This window comes from Anguilla anguilla, chromosome 2 (genome assembly GCF_013347855.1).
Source record: "Anguilla anguilla isolate fAngAng1 chromosome 2, fAngAng1.pri, whole genome shotgun sequence".
NCBI lineage: Eukaryota > Metazoa > Chordata > Actinopteri > Anguilliformes > Anguillidae > Anguilla > Anguilla anguilla.
Window position 1 is genome coordinate 54,032,454 of NC_049202.1, and position 18,795 is coordinate 54,051,248.

Here is an 18,795-nt window from a genome sequence, read left to right on the forward strand (position 1 = left end):
GCAAGCATCATTAATCTTGTGAAAGGACAATGATGAAAAACATTACATCTTCAATGTTACTCATGTCCAGTGTCAAAAACTGCTGTTCAATTGCCAGGGAATCACCCAACCATGACGTTAACCACAAAGGAACCAAGTAGCATTCCACAAGAAATATCATAACCAATTAACCGTGAGATCACCTATTGCCAAAACAACTATTAAAACTAGTGATCTGCAAATGGCCATTGTATTTAAGTCCTGAAGACTGCCAGAGATCAGTGGGGTGATATAAGTAGGAGACAATGAAATAGTATATATGAATAGATTACAGTCAAAAAAATAAATCCCTGCTCATTACTTGCATTGTTTTCTATGTATGTGCACATTTTGAGCCTAATTATAAATCAATCATATTGCATCACGAAGATTATCAAAGAATATTCCTTCTTCTGAATAAATTTGGAGACAACATATACTTAAGTGAGCTACTTAAATGAGTCGGATGTGTGATGCAGGTCTTCTAAGTGCATGAATAACATTTACTCAGACATTTACTAGTATGTGTCTTCCAGGACAAAGCCAGCTAAGCGCTTCTTTGCCAGTGTCTTTCCTGCACAGTTAATGCAACCGGCACAGGCCAATCACAGTCAACCATTGTTAGTCGGAAGAGTCACTACTGAGGGAAGAGGCAGAGGATATCTTGCGAATCAAACCCTTCACCCACTTAAACCCTTCCTCTCTGGGTCGATTTACAGATAATTTTACACATCCTAAAAGTGGGCTTTGTGGGCAGTCTGAGCCATAAGGCACATCACACTAAGCATATTTAACTTGATGGATGTCCTACTCAGGAGTCCAAGATTCTCTTTATCTTACACAAATGGTAAAAAGTTGCTTAAAATATTTCCTTACATAAAATCCCCAGTTGCTTAACGTGAATTAAAAATTATTCCAAATGTTCTTTTTCCATTTGCCTGTGAATTTCCTTTTCCTGTAAATCACCATTGCAAATTATAGCAAAGTACAATGCCACTAGCAGCCACTACATGTTATAAAATGATTTTTTTTTTAAATTGTGTAGCATAAATTAAAATAGATTTTCTCTAAAATATTCCATCCATCCATCCATTTTCTAAGTGCTTAGTCCAGATCATGGTTGTGGTGGCAACAGGGCAAGCAGAGCAGCCCAGACGCCCCTCTCCCCAGCGAATTCATTCAACTCAACCTGGTGGATTCCAAGGCGATCCCAGGCCAGCCGGGAGATATAATCTCTCCAGTGTGTGTCCTAGGTCTGTTCCTGGGTCTCCTCCCAGCTGAACATGCCTAGAACACCTCCAAAGGGAGGCACCCAGGAGGCATCCATATCAGAAGCCCGAACCACCTCAAACTGGCTCCTCTCAATATGGAGGAGTAGCAGCTCTACTGTAAGGCCGTCCCGGATGGCTGAGCTCCTCACCCTACTGCACTGCGGAGAAACTCCATTTCGATCGCTTGTATTCTCGCTCTCCCTCTTTCGGTCACTATCCATAGATCATGACCATAGGTGAGAAAAGGAATGAAGATTGACTGGTAATTTGAGAGCTTTGCCTTTTGGCTCAGTTCCTTCTTCACCACTACCGTCTGAATCAATGATCTCTTTACTGCGGCCGCTGCACCGATGTGGCGCTCAATCTCCTGATCTCTTTTACACTCACCCATAAATAAGACCCTGAGGTGATGTATAAAAAGTGCTGTAGTTTCTACATGGTGAAACCAAAGTTTATAAAAAATGAGCACTTTAACTTCATTGTAATTGATTACAAATTGAAAATTGTGGAGTACAGGGCCAAATCAAGAAAAAAATGTCTTTGTCCCAATCATTATGGAGCTCACTGTATATTCTTTTTGCAAACTCAATGACCAATGTAAATGTAATTAATACAGGAATTAGTTAAATTGTTCAGTGCAGCACAGCGTTTATCAGCTGACATCAGCAAATAAGCTCTATCATTCAGGTGCAAGACTCAGGTGTTGATTCTTCAAAAGCTGTACCTCATGGAACTACAGGGAAGTATGAAGAATCAAGATTCTTAGAATCTGCATAGATGTCAATCTCTGCATTGTAATTTTAAGTATTTTGCTTATGTTGCCATGCATTCAGCTATATCACTCTGTCCAAAGTACAGTACAGCAGTTTTACAAGGGGAATTGCATAACACTGTTAAATTTCTTTTCATAAATCCTGAATTTACATTAAATTTCTCATCTTCACATAGACACGCTCATATTTAGAAATCTTCTGTAATTGAGTAGTGTTGTTTTTGGAGCATTCTCAGAGCAAAATATTTACAACATACCTGATAGAAGTGATCCTGTCCATTTCCCTGTGAGCAGATGTTTAGGTGCAGACCAAGGCCAGTGATTTTAAACCAAGGGAAATGAAAATCAGCGGCTAATTAAATGTCTTGTTTGTAAGAGGTACAAAGGAAATGTCATATGTAAAACTGCACAGGGGTAGTCTGTTCAAGGTGTTTAAACCTGGAGCGAACAAGGGCTTTTTAAATCACAGTGCCAAATTTGCTTTTAGGCTCTCCCAAAAGAACCCTTTTGTTTGTTTAATTAAATGTAGTTTATGGGGTAAAAATCCATCTTTAAAAAAAGAAATATGCTTCATTGTAATATATTTAAAGGTATATCCATTAAAACGATCTCCAGGTAGATTTTTTTAAAGTGACATAAATGTTTAAAAATTAACAGCAAATTATTACTCAGAAGGATTGTTGTGAATAAAGGTGAATTTAGAGCAGACAATTTTATACTTATTTATAATTTAATCCAGAGTACAGTTCAGAGTGAAATTATGCACTTAAAATATGAAAGCAAATGTATATGGAGTGCTGCATCCACTTTAAAGTTACTGTATTCTGATTGTGAACTGCTCTGTGGAGTGTGAAGAATGTTGATTTATGACTATATTCTTTTTTGATTTTAGCCAACTGAAGATCAATACAGCCCAATATAGTTCATTGAATGACCAAATCCAGAATCTACCAAGGCATGTCTGGCAGAAATGAACAGTTCATGGGCCATTCACTGAAAACAACTGACCATGGAAGAAGTCTACCACAAGGACAGATGTATGCTATGCTTTAAAATTTGTAGAGGTAATGATTATTTCATGTTTGTAAATATACCCCGCCTTGGATTCACAAATGAATATGGGTTCTCTGTGTGCACGTAGAAGAGGTTTCTTGTATGAGCAACTATACTCAAAAACTAATCAAACTGTCCTTAGGGATTATCTTCCTCACTTTATAGGATTACTCCTTTTCTCTGTCTTTTAGGAAAGTTTCAGTATCAGTGGCACAATCACAGTAACAGCAATAAGATATGCTTTTAAAATTGTTATCTTTCAGTCTGAAATTGCTCAGTGCTCTTGTCTTAGTTAGTGCATAAATTAATGCATCCCAGGCAGCATCTGGGTCACATTATGAAATGTGATTATTATTTGATAAAGGATCCCATCAAAATTTGGACAGGTGAAAATACTTATATCGTCCAACAGATCAGAGACGTTTTAGTGGCCCATGGGGGCCATTTCAAAATTCTATCATGAGGTTGAATGGTGAATATTGAGTTCACCATAAAGGTGAAAATCTTGAGGATGAAGTATGAAAAGGCATAATTAGAATGAACTCCACCTCAGCACAGACTAGCACAGCCCAATTCAGCTCAGCACAGACCAGCACAGCCCAGTCCACCTCAGCAGAGACAAGCACTAACCAGTCCAGCTCAGCACAGACGAGCACATCCCAATCCACAAGCACGTGGAGCATTTTACATTATATACATTACATTTATTTGGCAGACGCTTTTGCTTAAAGCGACGTACAATAAGTGCATACCAAAGGTCACTGGAGCAACTACAGAACACAGGTCTGATAAGGTACAATACTCATTTTGTACAGTTATTCATAGAAATTAACACATTAAGTCCAGTTCACACAGTAAACACTACTGTGACCTAACCTAAGTCAAACGAGGAGACATGACAAGCTACAACATCAAAATAATGATACAAGGTACAATAAGTGCTGGATGGAGGTACATGTAACATTAAAGTGGCACAGGAGGTACATGTGTAGCATGAAAGAGGGGAATTTATCCTAGATTGGGACTGATCTGCAGAGTGGTGATAGTTAGTCCAAGTATAATCTGAAGAGAAGAGTCTTCAGACCACGGCAGGAGATGGGCAATGAGGGAGTGGTTCGTAGAGGAACAGGGAGTTAATTCCATGACTGGGGAGCTAGGGTCGAGAAGCTCCGTGGTAGGGGCGAGCGAGAACCCTTTACCCGGATGACAGGGGGTCCGAGTCCTGGAGTGCACAGAGCCCTGACCTCTACCCCATCAAACACCTTAGGGATGAATTGGATGCCGACTATGAGCTTGGCCTTACACCCAACATCAGTGTCCAATCTCACTAATCCTCTTGTGGCTGAAAGGAAGTGAATCCCCACAGCCATGCTCCAAAATCTACTGGAAAGCCTTCCCAGAAGAGTGGATATTAATGCCTATGGTTTTGGAATGAGATATTAAACAAGTACATATGGGAGTAATGCTCAGGTGTCTACATACTTTTGATAATATAGCGTACTTGGTGAACTTCATCGTATATTCTAAAACGGTTCTTTGTCCTCAATTAATCCAATATTTTCAACATGATGCACCAAATTTCCTCATTTGATGTTTGTAATATCTCCAAACCTCAAATATTTGTGTATATTATCAACAGTTCTATCAACAACAATTCAGGTCATAAACTGTTGGTAGATTGCTAGAGAAATTGTTTTTATTCCCCTGTAGCTGAAGTATCTGCCAGTATCAGAACTCAGCTGAACCAGCATTTTATCTAAAAACCACAATCTCTGTAAAAAATCTCACCGGGTAAACTTGTAACTCGGATGTAGAGATTAAAATCCATAAAACATAATTGTACCTCGTGAATGTTGCAGAAATAACTTATTTTTCAGCAGTTAAAAATATCCAAAGTCTAAATATTCATAAAATGCATATATTCTTTATTTTTCTCTTTCTCTAATAAAAACCATTTTACATTACATTACATTACATTCATTTAGCAGACGCTTTTATCCAAAGCGACGTACAAAAAGTGCATTTTCAAGATCGTAGGCTTTTGTTAGAAATCTGTATTTCCTCTGTGTAGCCTACTCATTATTGTACTCGAAGACCTCTTGGGAAAACTCTGTTGCTACTGGAAGAGGTGGTGGTGGGCCAGTAGAGGCCACTCTTCCCTCTGGAAAACAGTCCAAGACACAGTGATGCTGACAGTTCTCTAGAAGGTGCCATCTTTCGGATGAGAGGTCTCGATTCACTACGGTTATAAAAGATCCCATGGCATATTTAACCCCAGTGTCCTGGTTAAATTCTTAGGTAACAAAAAGGCTGTTCCTGACTGATTTAATTGTATGATCCTCATAAATCCTAAAAATAATTAATGAAGGCTGAGGCTTTGAACAGCTCTCATGTATACATGCCAGGGTCAATGAGATGGACAGAATTGGCAAAAGTTCAAATGGTCGTAGCAGCATTTTTAATCATATTGAGAAGGAGTTGGCACCATAATTTTTGCATTCTTTAGTTAGTTTGATATTGCATTTAGTTGCCGTTTAATTATTCTGGATAGTACATTTACAAAGGGAGCATGGTTAATGACTTGTTAATACAGTATTCAATCAGTGGCATTTGTGTTGCACATTTCATTTTGCATACAGTTGCATTTACATTCTTCGAAAGCAGTGCAATTGCAGAGGCAATAATCTTATCATTACTGTTGAAAAACCTAACTTGTGACTCAGTGTAATCTGAGTCGCTATTTCAGAAGCCAGTAGACTACAGATGGAGCACTTCAAAATTCTTGCCAGAGTACAGATGGGTAATTACCAATTGCAGATGTACTCTAAGGGTGTTGGGTGGTCTGATTTTTTTATTACTGAGCTTTGCAGGGTTTCATTCTGTAACACCAGACGGTGAATGTGAACACAACAAGAACACATGGTGATGCAAAGCATTTTGGGAGGTCAATGCTTGATGCCTTCTAATGGCCAGAGGAAAACATTTTAAAATGCCATTTAATCTTAACATTATAATAATTGCAATTTGGTGCATCATACCTTTAAAATATAATAAACTACAGTGTCTAAAGTACTGCAAACAAAATCCAAATTCTTGGGAATCCAAATACATTACTTACATCCACAACCAAAAAATAGACAGTATTCCTGGAAAGAATTAGGTAGCTAGCAGTCACTGTTTATGTTTGAGCTCTGAGCTGTGAGTTGTTTACATAATCATGAAGCATCATTCAAGATCCTTCAGATCCTTAGGTCTGCACTTGTAGACTGTTCTTTTCAAGTTAAGCCATACATTTTCAATGGGGTTCAAGTCTGGAGACTAAGATGTCCATTGCAAAACAGTAATTTTGTAGACAATTAAACATTGGTTGATTTTACTGTGTCTTTGGGATCATTCTCTTGGGGGAAGACCTATTCACAGGCATCTTCCTAGGAGGTATGCCAGGTTCATGATTGCGTTGGCTATAGTAATCCTACTACTAACCCCATACACCCATAAAGTAAAATATCCACTACCATATTTCAGCAGTATGACATCCTTTTCTGTCCTTCTGACGCCATATCCACTGTTAGTGTGTATGGCCAAAAAGCTAGATTTTGGTCTTAATTTACCATGACACACAGCCCCAATCAAAGTTCAGCTTTAGAACTTGGCCACCTCAATTATGCCCCCCGGTAAATTACAACAAAGGATATTTAAGCCGGACGTCAGTGTACCACAGAATTATAATGTAGTCTCATTTATTTACAAGGCCCATGTTTGGTAGTGGTGCACAGCAATCCTTTGTCCTTTAGAAACTAAATGTGTTCTTCTGGTGCAGGTTTTGTTATGACCCCCAAAATATACCATCGCTTCCATTGTACTCACTGTTCCAGCTCATATTTTCACCGTACCTCCAGTTCTTAACCCTGAATGACTTTGGACATGTCCACAAGTCTGCAATGCTTCTCTCTACATTTGCCAGCCTCCTGCACACACAGTTCCCACTTTTTATTTACTTGAATTAATAGCTATGTGGAGGGTTCGTGAAAAAAAAAAAACATACTGCCTAGTCAAGCACATGAGAAAGTCTTGCATTGAAAAGCCTGGAGTTCAGTACACAGTCCACACATCTCTTAATCTAAGAATTTTCACCAAAATTCCCATAACATATGGTCCTTAACATGCAAGCTTTTCCTGCTTCCAAACAGGGCTAACCTATCCCATAATGTTCCCTTCTTGACCTTCATGGCAGCCAAGAACAGCCTAGGCTTAAGTAATTATTGTTACTCAATTCTGATATCTTAGGACCTCCAGTATTCAAAATATAATTTATGTGCATGGTATCTCACCTCCCCTAACTGCCCCTTATTCTTCCTGCTGGTTATTACACTCCCTTCCTTTCTGTCTACCTCCCACTATGTTCGCTACATTCAGATAATGCGCTGTCCTTATCAGCATGTTCATTACTTAGCCTCTGTCTCAAAGTCCTGGAATCCCCTGCTGAAACTCTTCCACTGACAATTTAATGTAGCATACAGTAACAGAAAAGAACAGAGAAGCATTGTGTTCTCCCAAATGCAAAAGATAGAAAGAAATAATAATATAAAAAAATTTCAGCCCCATATTTTTCCTTAGAAGCACTTTCTATACATCAATGAAACGCCCTTAATATGCCGAACTTCAGTTTTTTTTCAGCATTTGGTTGAGACAAATCCATAATGAGAAAGCCCAAAGGCAGCTCCATTTACAAACAAGTGTGACCATATTGACATTTTACTAGAAATTCATTAAAACAATAAGACAATACAAATTCTATAGTCAAATCAATGTGCTGTTGCATCATGTAGCATAAGCATTGCTAATATGACCTCTTTCCACTGTCACTTTCAGCTTCGTAGGTGAGAGACAAATGAGGATGCATAGGCTCACATGACAGCCATATTACACACAAAGTAAAATTTTCTATGATTTATGTGCTGGCTCAGGGTCACATGTGGGTCAATTTCCATTTTTCTCTCTCGGCTGCAGTGCTAGTTCACAAAGCTCAAACTCTTTCAGTTACTACTATTATTATCTGCAAGCAATACACTTTGAATAATACATTAAAAAATATTTTACAGACACTAACTTCATTTGAAAATATTAAACTGCAGTATTGGGTGATGATTTTAATTTGGTAAGGTAAATAGTCAGTCATTTAATCCAACTGGTCACAATGGTGACCAAAAAATTGGTATGTATCAGTATTTTTCCATAGGACAACTATTTTTTGTGGAACATCTCTTTTAAAATGTCTAGTATTGATATATTCATTTTGATGTGCTCATTGTGATCATAGCATAGTGAACATGTCTACTGTGACTAGTGGGTAAACACAGTAGCATACGCATACACTTTTCCGCTGTCCTTTTGTATTTTGACTTGCATGAGAGTCAGAGTTCTGGATATGTTTGATCAATTCAGCCCCTCAGTGATTACATGTGAAATTGCCACCATCCCTCCAAATCAAAAACATGCCGTTTTGAGTGACTGCCGGGAAACTGCTCATTTGCCACCCAGGCTTCTGAACTTGCCTGCAGTCATATTTCTCACTGATGACCAGCATAATACCATTGAAGAGGACCTCCCCTTCCTACTGCCTCCCTCTCCACCAGCACTGCAGGAGAACCATGATGCAGTCAGACAACTAAAAGAAGGGCCCTCCACTGAAGTACAAGATATAGCCTGTCTCGGGGTTTCAACAAGGAAAACTAGGACCACTAATGAAATCACAATCCCAAGCTCCAGTATTGCAAGTTGTCCAAAACAAAGACCACAAGTTCATGAAATCAAGCAAGCAAAATCCCAAGCTCCAAGCAAAATCCCAGAACATGTAATCAATTGCCCTAATGCAATACATTTTTAATGCAGCTGAATGATTTCAGCAAACTAACCCCAAGTCAATGGATGTCTTCTACCTCATGTATCTACGAACACTAAGAGACATTACAATTGAGATGTCCAGTGTATACTATTCAAGGGAAAGCAACTAGATCGGAGTATGAATGAGCTCTCCTGACCTTCTGTGGGGTTATTCTCACCTCTGGGTACAGTTCACTTCCACAAAGGCACCAGTTTTGGTCACTTCACAGTGGTGTCCACAATGAGAGCACATCAAATGAAATGCGGAGTAGTCACTTTGATGAAATAATGGCCTCAGTTCATCATTTTTCAAGGCCAGGCCCATATTTTCTGAGCTCAATCACTCCTACGAAGTCCTACCATTTCAGGAATGGTTGGAGGTTGATGAGAACACAATCACAAGCTACGGATGGCATGGATGTAAGCAGTTTATCTGGGGGAAACTACTCATCCAGCCTTGCCTCATTCTACAGAGATGTCATTGGTGAAGGTGCTAACCTTTCAATTCAGGCATTAAAAAAAACAGTCAGCCATGGAAGTAGTTCCTCACTATCTGCTACAGTCAAAGAGGCAGCAAGATTTGAAAAAACATCAGACCCGACTATGCACATGTTCATCTGGTGCTGAGTTTCCAGCATAGTATAATGTGTAAGGCCACTTCCTTTTAAAAATTGTATAACTACTGATAGGTATGATACTGTGTTTAGTGGTTGGCCACGATTGTGCTTATTTGTGTACAACCGTCTACCAAAGAAGCAGGGAAAGGTATCACACAAGTGTGATGGTTCAGGGCTGCGTTTCCCAGAGCTTCCTTAGCGCTACGTGCATCGTAAGGTATACCTTAAGGTCTTCCTTTAGTTGTCGAGCTGTTTCCCAGAGCCTCCTTAGCTAAGGTATACCTTCTGAAAAGTATACCTTTAGAAGGGTGGTCTGAGGCACTCGTAGCTGTCCCTTAGCGATGCGCTCTGCTCATCCTGTCACAGTTTTAGCCTTATTAGGCCAACATTTTGCTTTTCAAATCGACAGTTGTACTACAGTGTGCATCTAGTCGCCCATATCTGCATGCACAAATGACAGATAGTTTAATATTAACTTTCTGAAAAATAATTATCCAAACAACGTTTCTGTGCATAGCACATCATGAGAATGTTGTCGTTTCACCTGTCTATTCCCATCATGGTGGTAATAAAGTATTGGGCCTATCCATAATACTAATCCAATTTGTGAAAAAAAATAAGATTATATTATTTTTACGTAGTAGAGCTAACTAAGGATATGGCTTTTCTGACTGCATACTCTCTAGAAATTAGTTCGTTTTTGTGTGAGTCAGTGATCACACTGACTTGGAACAAACCGCCGGTTTATTAAGAATATAAAACCCGTGTGAGTAAAGCCGACATTGAGTGAGTCTACTTGCATGACCGAACTAGACGGAACTAGAGCATGTTGATTGGCCTAGGCATAAACACACATACAGGTACGGTGGCTCATAATGAACAAACAGGACAATCATTTAGCCAAATGATCTACATCCCTTTCCTTTAGCTCACACCTCCTATATAAAACAAAATAGCACTGGGTAAATATAGAACATTTCTTTCTTACCATGTTGTTTTACGATTTTCAGTAAACAACCCAATAATGATATTATTGGTTAAACTTAAGACTATCCAACAGAAAATCAAGGTGGATGAACATATCACTTTAACAGGTAGGCCTATTCATAAGGCATAGCTGGTATAGAATTAATTATGATCAATTTCCACAGATGCGCTTTTGCCTTTCATCTACGATTATTTTTGCACTGCAGAGAAAAGTCAGCGGGAATCAGTGGATATGCTGCTACAGTTGCCTATATATTGTGTGACAAAAACAAATTAACATCAGAGCTTTGTTTCAATAAGAACAAAATAATTCACCCATATGTAGCCCATATCCTTTTTCCTGGGCTTCCAAGAAGTCCCAGACTATGGCTTATATGTCCCCATTTATGTTTTTTATCTTTTGTAGCCAATATGTATTTATTGAAACTATCACAAGGTCTCATCTTGACTCTTAAAGAGATTAGCAGATGATCTTTAGTAGGTATAGATTCCTCTTCTGCAATATTAGATTGATGTAAAATGATTATGACAACACTTGTTATATTAAAACAGCATTCATAAGCCTTTACAAGTGAGAAAATTAATTTGCGTGGCATCGATTGATACACTTTTCAACACCACAGTGAAGGATAGGTCCAATTTACGACATACCTTTGAAACTGTCCCTTAGGCAACTGCTAAGGTATAGTCTGGGAAACACTCGCAGGGAAGCGAGCTCCATTTGAAAGGTATACCTTAGAAACCTTTGTAGAACATTAAGGTACATTGAAACTGGGAAACGTAGCCCAGAGATGTAAGTGTGATTGTATGGGTAGAAAAACAGTGTTGGTGAAACAACTGAAAGTGTAGTTGTATGAACTCTCAATTACTTCACACTTGAAGCAGTTAAACCAGTGCAAAGCCAACCTCAAGAGAAATGTAGCTTGTAACACTGCAACTACTCAAAAAAATGTAGTTCAAGCTTCAAAATTAACGTAGTTCAAAATTAAAATAATCATGTTGCCCAGACATGACATGCAAGTGAGCAATGCCTTATTTGTCCACCCAGGGAGAACCACTATACAACTCGATAGGGAGGACCAGTACTGGAGGGGCAATTGGCACTTAACCTCACAGGTCCTGGGTTCAAATCCGGCCTGGGCCTTTCTGTATGAAGTTTGCATGTTCTAAATCATGTGTGGGTACTCTGGTTTCCTCCCAAAGACACGCAGGTTGGTTAAATGGAGACAATTGCCCGTAGATATGAGTGTGTGCCCTGCGATACATTGGTGCCCTGTCCAGGGCATACTCCTGCCTCTTGCCCAATGCATGCTGGAATAGACTCCAGCATCCCCTGTGACCCTGTCCAGGATCAGTAGGTATAGATAATGGATAGATGGATATTTAACTTACAATGTGCTCCATGAAAATAGAATTCCAAACAGCTTTATTTCATTTTAATTTTTTAAGTCTGTTGAACAGTTCTGTGGATGGTCCAGCTCCTTATATTTCTCTTCCCACTAAAATGAACCTGCGTGTACAGGAACTGGATACTAGGAACAAATGTTGTTTTTGGTTAAAGTATATATTTACTAATGCAAATAATTAATCATTGTGGGACTGGAGAATTTCTGATGATGTAATTGACAGGAAAATTAAGAAGAAGAAAAGCAAGAACTAAAAAATAATGGAGTTTCACTGAGTGCCTGTGTGAAGTTAAATCTGAATTCTGTGTTTACATGAGGTCAGAGGATCCATAAATAAATGTTTGTAGAGTCTGAGAGTCTGTGGTTAGTGTAATTATTTCTGCAGGAAACCCTAAAAAGTTTCATGATATAGTTATGGTGTATTTCATCCTAAGTTCTACTGTATATTGGACCTGGACAGATTTACAGCAGAACATGTCATTGTGTATATCAGTTATTATTCTCTAATTTGTCTGATGATGAATTTTAAGCTAATTTACATTTCAGAAGGAATGGTCCTGTATATTAAATGTTACACAAAATATGTATTGTCATGTATGTGGGCTCTTGTCCAATTAATTATTGTTTGCCTTTTTTGTAAAACGATTAAGAATGAATAAATAAGTTAATCCACTGTACATGAAATAAACATCCATCCATTATCTATACTCGCTTATCCTGGGCAGGGTCGCAGTGGGTGCTGGTGCCTATCCCACAGCATGCGAGAGGCAGGAATACACCCTGGACAGGCCACCAATCCATCACAGGGCACACACCATTCACTCACCATTCACTCACACACTCATATCTATGGGCAATTTAGAGTCTCCAATCAGCCTACCTGCATGTCTTTGGACTGTGGGAGGAAACCGGAGTACCCGGAGGAAACCCACACGGACACAAGGAGAACATGCAAACTCCATACAGAAAGGCCCAGGCCGAATTCGAATCCCAGGACCTTCTTGCTGTGATAGGGTTACCCACGTCACCAACATGCCACCAATGAAAGAAACATGAACATAAATTGATGCTGCCTCTCACAATATGAACTGAATCTAAAACATGTTTTCCATTAGCGAGGTTTTGCATTTAAACTTGATGAATTTAGTTCTTTTCTGTTTCAGGACTTGTTTTCTGCTACGTGACTTGTTTTCATATTTATTGTACCAGTTATGCTAAAATAAGATATGAACAGTCATGAGAATTACAATGGGACCATTTCAGTCAAAGACACATTCTGATAATGCTCCAATTCTGTGGAAAATATGTGAAAGCATGCAGAACCTCCACAGTCTCCTTCCCATAGAGCATGTTTCATAAGCCAGTCATAAAATCAACACATTCTGGGAATAAAACAAAATAAGATTTACTGTATATTTCGATTATTTTACCTAAATATTTTTGCTAACTGTCAGGGTTGTGTAAATAAGTCCAGACTATGTGATGCTCCAAAGCCTGGGTGACTAACAGCAAATTATCTTTTTTAGTACATAGATGAATGCAGTTTGGCCAAAAATGGGGGCAAATGAAATCCCATTGGCTGAGAATACTAGAAATTTCTATCAGAGAATACTAGCAGGTTTTATTGCAGAGTAAATTAGGTGGGTGTTACAGATGAAGCCATACCCTGACAGTAATTTGAAATCTCTATTTCAACCTCCCCGGACACTCCCACGTCACCCCCTGCTCACTACCTTCCACTGCTGCCCGTTATGGCTCGCATCAAATTCAAAACATTGGTCCTAGCATACCAGGCAGTCAAGGGATCAGCCCCAGCATACCTCCACAAGATCTTCAAACCCTACATGCCAGCCAGACCCCTCCGTTCCGCTACCACAGGACGCCTGGCACCTCCCCCTCTTCGCAGTTGCGCTTCCTGGTCATGTCTCCTGTCTGTTTTAGCTCCACGATGGTGGAATGACCTTCCCGTGGAGGTCAGAACAGCTGAGACCCTGACCACCTTCAAACGACAACTGAAGACTCACCTCTTCAGGCTGTACCTCTGCCCATCCCTCCTTACCTCCCTGTAGTCTCTAATTGACTATGTAATCTTAGGGTTGTAGCCAGGTAAGCTGTTTATCTTAGTTGACTTAGTTATTGCACTTGTGCCTCCTTAAATATTGCTTGTTTTATTTGCATAGACAGCTTTGTTGCTGTTTTTGTTGTGTTAATCACATTAACCTACAGGGTCCAAGTTAAAACTATGCGGTCGTTCCCTGCACTTGGAACTGTACTTCCCTCTAGGGTTTTCAACACACTTGTTCCTGGTTTTGGTTATACACTTTGTTGTACGTCGCTCTGGATAAGAGCGTCTGCCAAATGCCTGTAATGTAATGTAATGTCAATTCAACCAACTGCACTGCCTACAGCACATAACATAATTTTACATACAGCCTCAGGCTGGTATATCCTGATTTGTGAAAAGAAAGCAAGTTGAGCTGACCTAAACTGGTAACCCCTTTATGGAATACAAAAAAGATAGCAGTCATGCCACTATATACCGGCTCTTGCCAATTAGCTGAGGTTAAGCAGGCATGGGTTTGATTAGTGCTCAGATGGGAACATAAATTGCAGGTAGAAGTGATTTTGATAGGCTAGAAAATTATGGTCTTCCCTCTGAACCAAGCCAGCATTTGCAGCTAATCACCTTATTGGTGGGGGAATACCAGGTCTTTGACCACAATGCATTGATCTAAACTGGAGGTCATGATTCCACTGACCTTAAAAATACAACTAGTAGATGCAAAACAACCTCATAACATCACTGATCTACTGTACTTATGAAATCCTTTCACTGTTCTTCTGACACCAAAACCCATCACCATTCTGCACGTTCAAATCCCCCCTTGGACTCAAGGCCCAGGTTTAAACTATTGCTTTTGCATCTGTATAATCTTTGAGGGAACCTCATTATATTTCTGAAATCCAAATAAAACACACCCACACTTTAGACAGTTATGCTTTCGGCATTTGTAACCTTAGCTGACTTGTACCTTGTAATGTTACCAGTCGTATAGAAACTAGCGCAAGATAATGACGGCAGGTATATCATCAGGGCATGTTACTTGAAACAGTTTAGGAAACATTGGGTATCATTGCTTTGGAATACAGCTTGTTCAATTTGTGTGAGCTAAGATAGCCAATTTTGGCATAATTTTGATATTAATAATTTATTGGCAGTTTTTTTTTTAGGTTTGCCAGTTTGAATTAATGACTTATAGACAGTGCTTTGTATGTGTGAGTAACTTGCAATTTTTGTACAGTGAAAAAGTGTTCATGAAATATTTGAGCTATATACTCCAAGTAACCAGCCAACCATAGGTGATACTATGGGACATAATTAGCAACCTTGCAGGGCTGCTACGTTCAATAAGCAATGGCAGCTTGATACAAGAACATCAGAGTTATTATGCTGAAAATCTTAGTTTTAACAGAATGTGATATTCAACAGCCTTTCAGCTGATGCTTAATAATACAACATAATTCTGCTAGGCTTTGCAGCACATTTCACAAATACAAAAAAAAAAAAATAGCCTATATGAAACGAAAATCAACAGTTCCAGTCAAAACGGAAAAGGTAAGCTTTAGGCCAGCCTATGTCTGACAGAGGCCTTGTGCATTGTCTGACTTACATTCTATCATGAAAAGTAATCAAGTCTCAAAATATCATTTCAATTTTAAAAGAAAGTTTGAACACTAATGGATTGCTTTTCAGCAAAGAAAACTCGTCCATGCCATCATGCTATTCTAGGGAATAAAATAAATAAAAACCCCTTAATAAGCGGAGAACATTTTTGTCTACAAAAAAATGCACAACCTGCATCTCACAGACCAAAGTATTGTGCAGCTAGATATAGTGGGAAAAAGGGTTATTGACATCTAGCATACTAATACTACTACTACCTACAGTATTCTGTCACACTGATTCAAGTATAACTCAAATTGTTTGCATATATCTTCAGACTTTTATTATTTATTTTTTTATTTAACCTTTATTTTTACCAGAAAGGTCCATTAAGGAATCTTATTTACAATGATGCCCTGGCAAAAGTCAAATAAAATAAGGACAAACAGGACAACACACATTAGACAGAGAGAAGACAAGCTATTACTTATCTAGACTGCAGTTGCTTATCTAAAACATGGCACATTTCTTTCAATTTCCTTTCCTCACAGTGTGCGTACTTATCATTTACCCTTATGCACAGTTCCCCTATATCATTTTGTAATGACAGACATGTTACAATGCAGCCCATGTCAAGGCATCACAGTTTTCAGTTCTTAAAATAGAGTGAAATACTACAATTCTAACAAACGTTTAATAATAAGCAGTAAGCAACATGAATGATATTGCGTTACTGCCAGAGATAAAATATTTTGTTTAGAAATAATTTATGTAAATAAGTTTTAAAAAATATATAAAATAAAAAAATGTAAGTATTTGCTCTCAAAACTAACCAAGCATGTATGCATAGGTATGCACATGCAAGTCATTAATGCAAGTAAACATAGACACACACATACACACAAGTGCGCGCTCACACATACGCGCGTACACACACACACACACACACACACACACACACACACACACACACACACACACAACAGGTTTGACAGTTTATGTTCTGTTTTGCATGGTTCATAAACTAAAGCTGGTCATTTCTTTATGAAAGCTACCAAGCCTGGGCCTAGCTGTTAAGATGATATAATGGCCGAGAGAGGAATGGCCTGTTTGTTGTGAGCACGTGCCTCTCTTGTTACACAAACAACAATAACTGGGACAAGGTTATGGAATTAAAACGATGGCTAATTGTGTCAATGCTTTCAGTATAATTGGCCTACAACAGTAGGTAAGGCAAAGTAAATAAAAATAATTGCTGGCTTTATGTGCATTGCATGAAGCAACTGTATTTATAGGAAGAATAAATCAGGTTGTTAGGATATTGTATCCTTGTAATAATTAAATCCAAGTGTTATGAAATTTAAATTAATCCAGTACAGATGACTGTAATCTGTGGTATAAATGGACTAATTTGGAATGTGTAAATAAACAGAGGATAAGGTTTTCTGGTGAAATACTCTAAATACAGTACTTAGCAAATATGATGTAGATACCTTATAAACATGACACTACTGTGTATTCATAGCTCATGAGTCAACACACAGAAGAATTAAACTGAGAAATTTCCCATATAAGCACTTTATAACCCACTAGGTTATGCTGCTACAAGTACGGTAATATGCATATAGTGAGAAGCCTATAACGTTAAGAAGTACATGCATCTTGCTGGCCTTACTTTCGAGAGTCCATCTCTGCTAACATCATGAATGGCTATTTAAAGTATTTCAGTGCCACATATTAAGTCAGATGTAATACATACACTAAAATGTTATGCTCTGGAATTTGCTTAAATTAATGAATATTTCCAAAACCCCAAAGGTACCCACAATTTATCCCCAAAGCAGTTCCAGAAAATGAATGCTTCACAACTGTCCTTTCAATTCAACACACAGTTCCTGTACATGACAATAATTAATAGTTTCGGGTGTTAAAAAGGCACCAACAATGATCGAGTGCCTCTCGAAATTAGCTTGGTTCTAGTGTATTTCTAGAGAGTCTACCGTTGTCACTGTACATTGCGCATTAGACTACATTAACTCCTGATTTGTGATTGTGATGGCATTTTTTCGTGCTCCTGACCAAATGTCACTGAGCAAACAACATAAGAACAGCCAGTACATGGTGGGATAATCATCGATTTACAACACCCCTAAGGCAAAATTGACTGACTTAATTACTAATACTTAGATTCCATTAACGGTTATAATTAGCCTATCAAACAGTGCTTCAATAATTATCTATAAAAAATTACTTTTGCTTTCTAAAGAGCAACCTATACATGGTTAGACACGCGCGCACGCGCACAGACACACAGACACATTCTGACCTGAACGATTTTTTCACGTAATATACAGAAATAGATGCTTATGGGAACAAGTATATGCATATGCTTATCTGATTTCTACTCGTAGGGCACGATAGTCTTCGGGCAAGACACCTTCGGTAATGTTTCAAATACAATACACAACGAACAAATTGTTACGCTTTGAACTTTATAAAGATGAGACTACAGAAACCAAATGAAGCGTAGTGGTCCTTACTGGCTGAACTATCTAGCGTACGTTGTGCTCAGCAGGTAGGATGGCAACTACATCAGAAAATGCATTGCTTCGTTGAAACTACAGCCAGCAGTCGTCCATTAGCGCTACGTTTTTGCAAGCCAAGAACAGAACGTAATAAAATACCTGTGCAAGCAGCAGTGCCGTAGAGTGTTATTTCTCTCAGATGAAATTTACTCAAGCTGCTGGGGATGAAGCGTAAAAGGCTATGAATTTAACAGCCTGCCTCCTATAGCGTTCTTCAAGTCTGTAAAGTTCTGGTAATGCAACAAGAGCCGAGTTTTAAGTGTCCAGCGCATTCGGAGCACGGAAATAGCCGACTCTCATAGACCACGCCAGCTTCGTTGACGGAAATATTTCAAGCTACTGTAGTTTACCAAGAGCCGTGAGAACTTCCGAAATAGGATTTTGACGTAATGGTATGTATTAGTTAATCATGACCACGTATTCTTCGCCACGTTACTTAAAAAATGTCCAAATTAAGTTATTCTTTCTTTCTTGCCAATACAACTCTTCCACTATTTCTTCACTGTTTCAACTACAAACCATTGAGCAATTATCTATGA

The 18,795-nt window shown here is 38.7% G+C and overlaps 1 protein-coding gene across 7 annotated transcripts in view; it reads right to left on the bottom strand.

The window, feature by feature from the left end:
* myocd (myocardin) overlaps window positions 1–18,575 on the bottom strand; it is a 117,766-nt gene extending 99,191 nt beyond the window's left edge. For 6 of the 7 annotated variants that reach the window (XM_035406680.1, XM_035406681.1, XM_035406686.1 and 3 more), the window contains exon 1: window positions 18,356–18,575. The gene's annotated coding sequence lies outside the window, so the exon portion shown is untranslated. The remainder of the gene's footprint in view (window positions 1–18,355) is intronic. The other variant, XM_035406685.1, reaches the window with a different exon arrangement.
* Between the last annotated feature and the right edge of the window lie 220 nt (window positions 18,576–18,795).